The following is an 11,976-nucleotide window of genomic DNA, read 5'->3' on the forward strand; positions in this document are numbered from 1 at the left end:
CCTCTCGGGTCTCGTCAATGCCTCTCGCCATGTGATTTGCAGACCAGCAGGGTCAGGAGACCATCTGGGAGCTGGTTAGAAATGCAAAAATCTTCGAGTCCTCTCCAGAATCAGGAACAGTGGGGTAGGGACCCGCAGAGGATTCTGAAGCCCTAAAGCTTGAGAAGCACCGCTCTGGTCCAAGCCTTCATGGTTTCGGCCTGTCCAAGCCACTTCCATAGCCTCCAGCTGGTCTCGGTGTTTGCTCCCTTGCCTCACTATCATCTGCTGTCCTCCTAGCAGCCAAAGGGATTGTTTCTCAAAACAGTTAAATCAGATTAGGTCACACACAGACCCATGTTCCCATCCCCCCACAGCAGTTTAAGACTTCAGAGCTTCCCACTGGGCATAGCTATTCCCCAGGTTCTCATTTCCGCTCCTAGGAGCCCTGAGGCAAGTTCTGGCCACATCTCTTGCAGAACCATGCTGCTCCCTTTCTCTGGGCTCCAGGTACACCAGCCTCTCCCTTCAGCAGATCTGCTCAGCCTGTTCATGACTTGGGACCTTTGCAGTGGCTGTTCCTCTGCCTGCAATGCTCTTCCCTGAACCACAGTAGCTGCTTTCCTCCCCTCATAATTTACTTCTCAGTGTACCTGCCGCCTCCTTTGGAGAGGCCTTCCCCACCTTGCCAGCCCGAAGATGCCCCTCTTTACCAAACTACAAGTTTTAGCCCTCTGCATCGTGCTTATTACTATCAATGTTTTTCTTATTTATTTATTGCCCATGTAATATCATTTTTAGAGAACAGGAACCTGGTTCGACTTGTTCATTGCTGTGTCCCAGTGCCTGGCGCATAATAGATGTTCAGTAAATGTTTGACGAATGAACTTTACTTCTTCCTTCCTTTAGGTCTGCGGCTGCTGTCCATGAGCTGATGTCCACTCAGATGCTCAATTATTCCTCTCACGTGGCTGCATTTCTGGGAGCTCTGGGTCCCTGAGATAGTGTGGTCCCTAAAGAGCACATCTCGAAAGGAGACTAGAACCTGTGAAGACAATAACCTCAAAAGGAGGTAAGAGCGTGAGAGAACGTTAGCCAGCTACTCTTGTGGAATATCAGGGAGGGAATCTGGGAGTTGATGCCTGACGGCCCCTATTGCTGTGGTGTGGTTGTTGATCAGTGCGTGTAGCCACCTCGTTTCTATGATCACGGACTCTGTGGTCAGGAAGCCTGGTTCCAACCCCCGGCACTGCTATTTATTGCTCTGAGACCCTGAACAAGTTACTTCCACTCCCTATACCTCAGTTTCCACATTTGTGAATCAGCAATAGTAATGATACCTACAACAGAACTGTTGGGGCCCCTGGGTGGCTCAGTCGATTAAGCATCTGCCTTGGGCTCAGGTCATGATCCTGGGGCCCTGGGATCGAGTCCCACGTTGGGGCTTCCTGCTCAGCAGAGAGCCTACTTCTCGCTCTCTCTCTGCTGCTCCCCCTGCTTGTGTGCTCTCTCACCATTAAATAAATAAATAAAATCTTTAAAAGAAAAAAACCAACAACAGAACTGTTGAGAGATGTAAATGAGATGCCTGTAATGTACTAGGCAGATGGTAAGACACTCCATAAGTGTTAGCTATTATTATTGTGGTGGTTGTGGTGGTTGTTTTATAACAAGAGGGGCAAATGCGCATAGCCCTGAGAAATAAAAGAAGAAGGAGGAGGAGGAGGAGGAGGAGGAGGAGGGAAGAAAAAGTATAGCCATACTCAAATTAAGAAAAATACAAGCTAGAGGTACATGGAGATGTTATTCATCACCTTCCAGATTGGCAAAGCCTAGAAAGTCAGCTAACACTGTCGTTGGAGATCCAAGAAGGCAGGCGGGAGGGCGAAATAGTACAATCACCTCCCTGGAGAGGACATTGGCAAGAGCTAAGGAAATTACACATGAACATTCCCCATGGCTTAGCTAATCCACTTCTAGGAATTTAAGCGACTGATACCTGGGTACACGTGCAAAATGATGGATGTAAAGATTATTTATTACAACATTATTTGAGCATCAAAATATTAGAAGCACACTATATGCCTGTGAGCAGGGAAATGGTTAAATAAATCATGGGGTATCTATAGCATGTAACCAATCAAATAAGAAAGTTCCTTCATGTACTCATTGTTAGGTGAAAAAAGTAAGGTTCAAGAACCAGTGTATAGGGCGCGTGGGTGGCTCAGTGGGTTGGGCCGCTGCCTTCGGCTCAGGTCATGATCTCAGGTTCCTGGGATGGAGTCCCACATCGGGCTCTCTGCTCAGCAGGGAGCCTGCTTCCTCCTCCTCTCTCTCTGCCTGCCTCTCTGCCTACTTGTGATCTCTCTCTGTCGAATAAATAAATAAAATCTTTAAAAAAAAAAAAAAGAACCAGTGTATAGTTGGATATAGCAAAAAGCAGACAGCAGGGAGAAAATGTACATGTTTATATGTCCTTTTGTCTAAACAGAACTCTGAAAGGACAGATGAGAAGAAAAATTTTGTATTGTACACTCCTTTGCATCTTTTGAATTCTGAGCCATGTGAATGCACTGTTAAAAAGACGAAGTTTTGATTTTCACAAGCTTAATTGTTATCATTAATGCCCAATGCCTCTAGCTGATGACTAGTTTTAGGAATGGTGAATTTCTCTTCATTCCTGGTGAATCTGCCTTCATGTCGGAGGAAAATCACTGGTAACAAAGTTACTAAATATCCAGACATTCTTTGGGTTCTGTGCTTGATGGTGTAATAGCCAGCTTGCAAAGGAGATGCCCACAAGCAGATAATAAACTGTGCCTGTGGGAATGTATATCAGCTTGCCAAGAATGTTCTGAATTTCTCCTAAGTTTTTGAAAACAAATTTTTCTTTCTTGCCTTTCTTTCTTTCTATCCTTTAAAACAAATAGCATGTATCTGGAAGAAACAAATAGCATGTGCCCAGAAGTTTTCAAGCATTATCATTTTAACTGTGCTCTTTTGGAAAGAAGCAAGCAAGAAAGGGAATATCCTTTTCTTTACCTGTCTTCTGCATTCTTTTCAGCTAGTGATTTTCTGTGAGAACCTGAGAGCTTAAAGGAAGGTGAAGTCAGCTTTCCGAAGCATGCTGCCTCTCCATGTTGAGAGTTTATCTACCTGATAGCCTCCTCCGTCCTGCCAAACTGCCCATCTCTGCCAACTTTCTTACCACACGTGGTCAAACCTTATGCCTTTTCTTTTTTAAGATTTTATTTATTCATTTGAGAGAGAGAAAGAGAGAGAGAGAGTGCATGAGGAGGGGGAGGGGGAGGCGGAGGGAGAAGCAGACTCCCCTCTGAGCAAGGAGCCTGATGTTGGGCTTGATCCTGGGACTCCAGAATCATGACCTGAGCAAAAGGCAGACGCTTAACCAATTGAGCCACTCAGATGCCCCTTATGCATTTTTAAAAAATGCTTTTTTTATTTTAAAAGACTTTATTTTTAAGTAATCTCTACACCCAACATGGGACTTGAACCTACAACCCCAAGATCAAGAGTTGCATGCTCTACCAGCAAAGCCAGCCAGGAGCTCCCAGCCTGTTCTTTTCCTTGCCACTGACTTCTTCTAAACCCTTGACTCCTGGCAAGTCATGTCATTCTGCATCTAATACCTAAGACTTAAGGGATATAGATGGAGGTTGGTACTAATTAGTTGATTACTTAATTCCATGGACATTGAGTGGGTTCCTACTATGTATCTCACACCCTATCAAGTGCTAGAAACTAAGAGAGGAGTCTGAAATGATTCTGTTAGTTTTACCAGGTAGCTCACAGTCATTTGGGGAGACAGAATGATAACACAGCGTGAGAAGTGCACGAGTGATACATGAGCACCAGGAAAGGACGCCCAACCCAGCTTTGGTGGGAAAAGAGTGTTAAGGAGGGATTCCAGGGGAAGCAAGGTCTGAGAGGAATCTTGAAGGATCGGTGGAAGTTAACCTGAGGAAGGCATGAGGGAAAGAAACTCTGGAGGGTGAGGGGTTGGGCGCTGATGGCGGTGGTATAGTTTCACAAGAGCAAAGGTTTGAAGGTGAGCGTGTGTGCACGTGGGTGTGTGCGTGTATGGACGCATGCGCGCATGCACACACTCAGTTTAACTAGGGCATGATGACATGGGTACGCGGCAGGATATGGCAAGAGATGAGGGAATAGAGAGTTTCAGGAAGGAGGAAATAACCAGTAATGTCAAATGCAACAGAGGGCCATTGACTAACAAGTAGTAGGTCACGGGTGACCTTTTCTGAGAAGTGTCTCAGGAGTGGTGAGTCCTGAGCCAGGTTCTGGTACACTGAAGAATGAAAGGGAGAATGTGGGACTCAGATCATAGCTGACATTGATCACCTTCTGTATAACGAGGCTCTGCATTGATGCATTAATTCTCACAACAACCTGATAGGTGGATGGGAATCGTAGCCTTCTTTTACAGAGGAGGAAACTGAGGCACAGGAAGGTGAGGCAAAAGGTCCTACAGTTACCAATGGCAGACATGGGAGCTAAAGTTTCCAGAATTGAAACTCTTGACCACGAAGAAGCTGGAATTCCAGAAATGTGGCAGTTGCCACAGAGCGACACGAGGCCAAGGTTATTAATTTTTTATTATTTTTTTAAGCTGCCGGAGCTTGGAGAATATTTATAGACTGAAAGAAAGGTGCCTGGAGACATGGAGAGAGTGATGATTGATAGAGCAAGGTCCAGGAAGATAAGGCTGAACCCTGGATGTGGCAAGAAGAATGTCACTGGTAACCCTCCAGACCGCAATTACTGCAGCGTTGGGGGTGGGGAGGAATCCAGATGGAAGCAGAGAGACTACTTGAGCAAGGCCTTAACAGCCGCTATTAGAGCAGGAGGGGTGGGGATGGCCGTGGGTAGAATGGAAACAGCCAGGCCGCAGACACAGCAGAAAGGCACACGAGGGTGTGACTCACACAAATCTGTGTTTTGGAAAATGGAAAGTTCAGAAGCTGGGAGGCCAGGGCTTAGGGTGACTGCCTGTCCCAAGGAACGTACATGCATTGAACTAGAAACTAGACTTCAACCGACCTCACCAGGATCCCCGAATTCAGCCTGACCTTTTCCATCCCTCAAACTTCTTCACAGAAGTGGACGCTTAATTCTAATTAACAAATTATTTATAATCCTTATGATTAGCCAAAAGGTGCTGGTTTGGGGATTGGAACATAACAATCCTGAGTTATGTTCTGATGACGATTGCTTCTGGCTAACTATGGTCGTTGGCTTATATTAAGCACCTGTATACGTGCGTTCAGCCCTGCAAAAGGATCAGCCCCTGGACCTTTCAAATGAGCGTGCATGAGGCTGGGCCATTCAGTAACCTGTCTGACATCTATGTCACAGCTAGGATCTAAACCCACATCCATTACCCTCTAACACCAATAGGTTGGCCACCAGGCAAACACACCTGTAATCCAGACTTTCCATCAGATTTCTTTTTTTTTTAATTTAAAGATTTTATTTATTTCTTTGACAGAAAGAGACAGCGAGAGCAGGAATACAAAGGGAGTGGGAGAGGGAGAAGCAGGCTTCCCGCGGAGCAGGGAGCACAATGCAGGGCTCCATCCCAGGGCCCTGGGTCATGACCTGAGCCGATGGCAGACACTTAATGACTGAGTCACCCAGGCGCCCCTCAGGTTTCTTTGTGAAGGATCTTACAGGAGGAATTTCAAATGAAGGGCTTGCAAGACTCGCCAAGAAAATAGGATAGAGCTGCTGTTTTATACTGTCTTTGCTTTAAAATATATAAAATGCCTTATCTTTAAAATTTAAGAAATTTTTGTTAGAAAAAATTCAAATGTGTCTTTCAGATAAATAAACACACACAGAATTAACTGTCACAGGTTGCTACATTTTCCCTTAGACTTTCTGTAGGCCTCCTTCTACAGCACGTATGTGTATATATATGTGTATATATGTGTGCACAGATATATTTCTTTTTTTAAGCATATTCCTTTTTTTAAGATTTTATTTATTTATTTGACAGACAGAGATCACAATTAGGCAGAGAGGCAGGCAGGGAGAGAGGAGGAAGCAGGCTCCCTGCTGAGCAGAGAGCCCAATGTGGGGCTCCATCCCTGGACCCTGGGATCGTGACCTGAGCCGAAGGCAGAGGCTTTAACCCACTGAGCCACCCAGGCGCCCCTGCAGATATATTTCTTTATGTAAAGAACCATGCAAACATACACACACATAAGAATATCGTTTCGACACCATTTTTGATGCTTGCCTTGAAATACTTTTATAACGAACTTACCTGTGCCAAAGCATGGTTGGGAAGATAAACGATCATGAGTAAGATTATTTTGCAATTTACTTGATAGATGCCAAGAGGAAGTCTGTTCAGATTTTTATAATTTGTATTGGAGGGCCTCGACTCTTCTATATAGATCGGAGCATGGAAGGGGTAGGGGTTAAGCACACAGACTTTCAGAAGCCGGACTGTCCAGGCTGAATGCCAGCTCCCAGTTTCTGCATGACCTTGAGCAACTTGCTTAGCCTCTGAGTGCCTCAGTTTCCTGAGCCCCATGAAGGGGAATCACAGTACCTGAATGAGTTAGCCCATGCAACGTGCTTAGAACGATGCCTGGCCCTCATAACGTTCAGCCAGTGTTTATGTTTCAAAGTAGGTTCATTTGTATTATGTAAACGTTCAAGCTGGTGAGTCATTTAGCCCAAAATCCCAGAGTCCGTTTGACACAGCTGAGGCAGATGTAGAAGTCTTTCAGGTTGATTCCTGCAGTGGGGACTGGGAGGCTGTATTTTCACAAACCTCTTCAGATGAGTGACTCTTAGGATCAGCCAGGTTCATAAGCCACTGGTCTAGAACCCTGGACACAGTGGAACGGAAGCTGGATGGTGGGTGAGATCAGAAAGATTCAGAACCACGAGTTTGAGACCATCCCACCCAGACACACAGTGGCCCTTTGTTAGTCGGATGGCAAGGTGACGTAATATTTAAAGCTGGAATTTTGTCAGCCGAAAGCCAGTTGAGATAAAGAGCGCCAAAATAATGAAAAGGTAGAAGAACTGTAGACAGAGTAGGTTTCTTTCTGAAGTTAATCAGTACTTTATTCGCAGGGATATTTTTTTTTACTTTCGGTTCTTTTGGTTTTGCCTAGCTTCTTTTTAGAAGTATTCAGACATACATTTGTCCTTCTTATGATACGGCTGAGGTTTATTTAGTATGTGCTGGGCACTGTGCTAGCGGTTTTTAGGCTTTATTTCATGTAACCTTCCAGTTAGCTGTAGGAGATAAGTACCATTGTTCCCACTATACAAATAAAAAAAAAAAAAAAAAAAAAAGAAAGAAACTAAACTAAAATTTGGGGGGGGGAGTTAAATAACTTGCACAAGGTGCAATATCCATTCTCTCTTTCTTCTTCAGAACACAAGGCCAATTTTACTTGGGATGGCAATGTGCCCTGTGAAAACTGCATTTTCCTGTGCCCCTTCCAGCTATGTGTGTCCATGTTGTCTGGTTCTGGCCAGTGAGAACACTGTGTGGGTCCTCTGGGAAGGTTCTTTAATGAGAGTTGACTCTGCCACGAGGTCCTTCTTCAGCCTTCTTCCTGATGCCTGGAATGCAGACGTGGTGACAGGAGCTTCAGGAGCCATCTTGTGCTTTGAGGCTATAACTTATGTATTAGATGGTAGTGAAGAAAGAAGGATTTTCGGTCCTCGATGACTGTGAAACGGCTACATCAGCCCTGGGTTGCCTACCTCTAACATATACAAGACATCAATAAATTTCTATCTTGGCCAAGTTTCTTTTCTCAACCAACAGATACAATCTTAGCTGTAATAATAGCTCATGCTTATATGGTAATTTATCAAAGCACATATGCCAGACACTTTTCTAAGTCATCTCTATATAGTGACTAATTTTGTCCTGACAACAACCCTATAATGTAGGTGCTGTTGTTATTCCCTTTTTGCAAACGTGGAAGTTGAAGCAAAGAGAGATTCAGTGACTTGCTCATGGTCACCCAGCTAAAGTGGCAGAGCCAACAACACACAGCTAATAAGAATTAGATGTGGGAGCAGTACTCAGGTGCGTCTGACACAAATTCGTGCAACAATTGTATATCCTTGTAACAGTTGTAACTGTACAGCCTCTTGCACACTCAGTATGAATAAGGTGCACTTTGTGGTTTTCCCTACCTCAATTTTTCCTTCTACTTTAATTGTTAGAACGGAGAACTATAAACTGGTGGTCATCAGAAGGAAACCCATGGTTTCTCCAGAAGATCAAAACAGACTTTTTAGGACCTACCTAAGATCCCTAACTCCTTAGTAAAACCTCCAAAAGAAATGTCATGGATGGATCCCAGAAAGTTAATGATTTTAAAAAGCATTCGTGGGATCCCATTTGCCATTGCTTCCATTATGAAACTGTTTTGCTTCTTTCCTCATTGAGGAGAGCTCCATCCTAAACAGACTCATGCTATCCAGCCATCCACGCATTCCTTCAACAAACATTCAGCACCTGTTCCACACCAGGCATGCTCCCCAGTGCCCAGGGAGACTGCAGCAATGACAGACAAGGTAGGAGTCACCTTCTGCAGAAAGCAAGGCAGAAAATGAACAAACTAACAAAAAAACACACAAGAAGATATCAGGGCAAACCTGATATTTCACTGAGGAGGTGTTTGAGCTGAGACTTAGTAGTGAAAAGGAGGTCCCTTAGAAAGATCAGCGAAGGGCCTTCCAGACTGAAGGCTGGAATGAGTGTGGCATGTTCAAAGACAGACAGAAAGCCCATGTGATGGGAACACGAGCCAGCGAGAATGGCGTGGGGTGAGGTCCGAAAGCTTGATGGGCCAGATCGTGCCAGCCGTGAAGGCTCAGTTAGGGGATTTTGCTCTAAGTGGCAGGGGAAGCCATTGGAGGGTTTTAGGCAGCCTGGCAGATGTTTGTCACTGCCTGGCCAGCATACCAAGCCCTTTTTCTTTGTGGTAACCACTTAATAATGGAAGGCAGGGTCCGAGTTCTTGCTATGGAAGCCAAGGCTTCGAAGGGATGAGAAGGCCTCGCCTAACATTTAGAAGAAGGCTGATCTGGTGCCCTAGTGTGGGACTTTGAATCATCAGAGTGTGTCTCAAAGATGCAAGGCCAGTCAGAAACTATTAGGGCAACCTCAGTGCTGTCAGGAAGGTGCAGGGATGCAGGGCAGCAGTGTCCGGCATAGGGTGATGGATGGCTGCCGCCCCAGCGGCCCCAAGCCTCCCATGGAAAGGAAGCAGGGGGTGCCTTCTCAGGAAACCATTCCAGCAGCTTCACCCTGCAAGCCTTCCTCTGCACTTTGGTCTCCCGTCTTCCTCTTCATTCTCTCCAAGTTCCCCAGTTTCAATAAATTCCTCTTCTGTTCAGCAGTCAGCCGGCACTGGTTTCCGGTTTCCACTGTTAGAAACTAAGCACCTTGATGGGCAGGGCTGGAGAGTGATGCGATCGGAGGCACCATTTCAGAAGATAACTGGCTGATAAGTGGAAAGTTGCTTAAAAAGTGCATCAGCCAAGGGCCAATCAGAAACATCACGGTACGTATTTCAAAGAGGGGCTGTAATAGAATTGCTTTTCATAGGCCTTAGAAGGCTGAAAGGAAAAGGAAAAGTACAAGAAAAAAAGGAAGAGAGTAATAAGCCAGGGATTGGTAACTGCAAGCCGCAGCTCCTGTGGGCTCCTAGGAGCTTGGAAGAGGGGCTTCCTAGAGCTGGTGCAGGGATGAGGGTCCCGGAGGGAAGCCAACCACTCAGAGCTCCGAAGATGGGCTGCTCTCTGGCTTTCACCCAGGGAGCGTGGCTCTGCATGTTCTCGGATCTCTCAGCGGCCTGCTCAGCAGGTGAGGGAGTGGGCAGGACTGGCCCCTGGGGTGCTGGAAGTACTCCAAGTCCCTGGAGCCAATTACCTGCTGCCACTGGGGCAATACCATCAAACAGGAAAAAAGCTCCTTCTCCCTTCTTCCCACTTTTCTGTCTCCTTCTAATGCTTCACAGGGCCAGACCCAGCAGGAGGCCGGCTAGCTGCCAGGTAGAGCCAGGGAGAGGGAGTGAAATTTGCATCGTCCCAGGTCCGTATTACAGAGAAGAGCTTAGAAGGGGATCTCGGAGACCATAGATAAATCCCTGGTACAGGAGCATCAGGGCCAGTGGCAGTCCCCCAGGAGACAGATGGTGGCATGGACTCGGGTACCAGCTGTGGAGATGGCAAGCAATAGGTCAGGAAGACCGCAGCCTCGGGCACAAAGCCACAGTTCCTGGTGCAGTAGTTGCTGTTATTAAAGGATCTATCGCAGGCTCCGTTCTCCTGGTCAGTGGGGGGCTCGGTAGCGTAGGCTTGTCACCCAGCCACTGCCCGCCATCCCCTGCGCCAAGTGGCGTGAGCCCAGGGCCCACAGAGCATGCGCAGGTGGTCCTCGAGACCCCAGAGGAGACATCCCTCCGGGAGCCGGCTGAGACCCTGCGACCGAACCCGAAAACCTGTGGCTGGGGACTGTCACCACTAGTGCTCAAGCTCTGCCTACCCCAAGAAGTGACCCAGTATTTGAAGAAGTTATGATATGCAACTGCCTACTATTATCAGGAGCTTTAATATATATGCACGCCACCTGTCCCTTAGCATCAAGCACTCCTGGCAAAGGTGGCTCACTCTTCCCTTTGTGTTATGACAGTTTCTTCAGGGTCAAACATATGAAAGTGGTGATTATTAAAAGAAAAAAATGGCACGAATTGATTTGAGATTAGAGATAGAATTAATAAGAATGTCCTCTGAGAGCTCAGGGATGAATTTAATATTAATATCTATCAAGACGGTTACTGGGTACCTGCTCTTTGAGAGGGTAAGAGCCTAACCAGAGGTGGAGAAGCACCCAGAAGCTCAAGCAGAGGGAAGCTGTTAGCTCTAGGCCTGATAGAGCAGGGGAGGGAGCTGTAGCCAGGAAGGGGGGGACACCAGCAGGACCTAAGCCTCCCATGAGAGCCCAACCTTTGTCTCCTCTGGTTCCTGGTCTTCTGCTCTGTCTCCCAGCCAGACACCAGAGACTCAGGGAGTCCATGTACTGCTCCTGGCAGAGACCAGCCTTCCACACCCAGGGCAGGAGAGGCAATGGATTTATAGGAGAATATCCAACAATAGCTTACAAGCAATGAATTCTTTCTCCGCTTACTATACTATATTTGCAGGGCCCTTGAACTGTCTAAGGTAGTTTCAAATCAGTTATTTCATTTTATACTCAAAAGTCCTGTGATGGTTAATTTTATATGTGAATTCGACTGGATCACAGGGTGTCCAGACATTTGGTCCAACATTATTCCGGATGCTTCCATGAAGATGTTTCTGGATGAGATTAACATCTGATTCCACAGCGTGAGTAAAACAAATTGCTCTCCCTACAGTGGGTGGGACCTCATCTAATCTGTTGGAGGCCTGAATAGAACAAAAGGGCTGACTTTTCTTCAACCAAGTCCTGTGCCTGACTGCCTTCGAGATGGGACGCTGGGCTTTTTCCTGCATTTGGACTTGATCTGAAAGATGGGCTGTCTTGTGTCTTGAGCCTGCTGGCTTTTGGACCAGAAATACACCATTGATTTCCCTGGGTCTCCAGCCTGCTGATCCGGGGCCTTGTCAGCCTCTGTGCTCATGTGAACCTATCCTTAGAATAAACCTCTCTCTCTCTACTTCTCTCTATATACTCCTGTTGGTTTTGTTTCTCGGAAGCAGCCTGACTAATCCTTGTGAACTAGGCAGGGCTGGTAATATCCCCAGAAAGAGACGAATAGGACTGTTTGAATGGCTCAGTCAGAGGACAGAAATGAAAAGGTAGGTCTTAACTTGTGTTTTTTTGCATCATCTGTTGAAGCCATGCTCACTCTGTTTATGGAACTCTCGATAGTGGCAAAGGTCCCAGTGACCAGTTTTTTCCTAAAACAGCATCTACCTACTATCCTA

The 11,976-nt window shown here is 46.2% G+C and overlaps 1 long non-coding RNA gene across 1 annotated transcript; it reads left to right on the top strand.

Moving 5' to 3' along the window:
• The first annotated feature begins 894 nt into the window (after positions 1-894).
• LOC116574917 lies at positions 895-11,687 on the top strand. Its single transcript, XR_004279545.1, has 4 exons — positions 895-1,051; positions 9,403-9,569; positions 10,026-10,059; positions 11,312-11,687. It is a non-coding gene; the product is annotated as an uncharacterized LOC116574917 (long non-coding RNA).
• Positions 11,688-11,976: the final 289 nt, after the last annotated feature.

The sequence above is a fragment of the Mustela erminea genome, chromosome 16 (genome assembly GCF_009829155.1).
Source record: "Mustela erminea isolate mMusErm1 chromosome 16, mMusErm1.Pri, whole genome shotgun sequence".
Taxonomy (NCBI): Eukaryota; Metazoa; Chordata; class Mammalia; order Carnivora; family Mustelidae; genus Mustela; species Mustela erminea.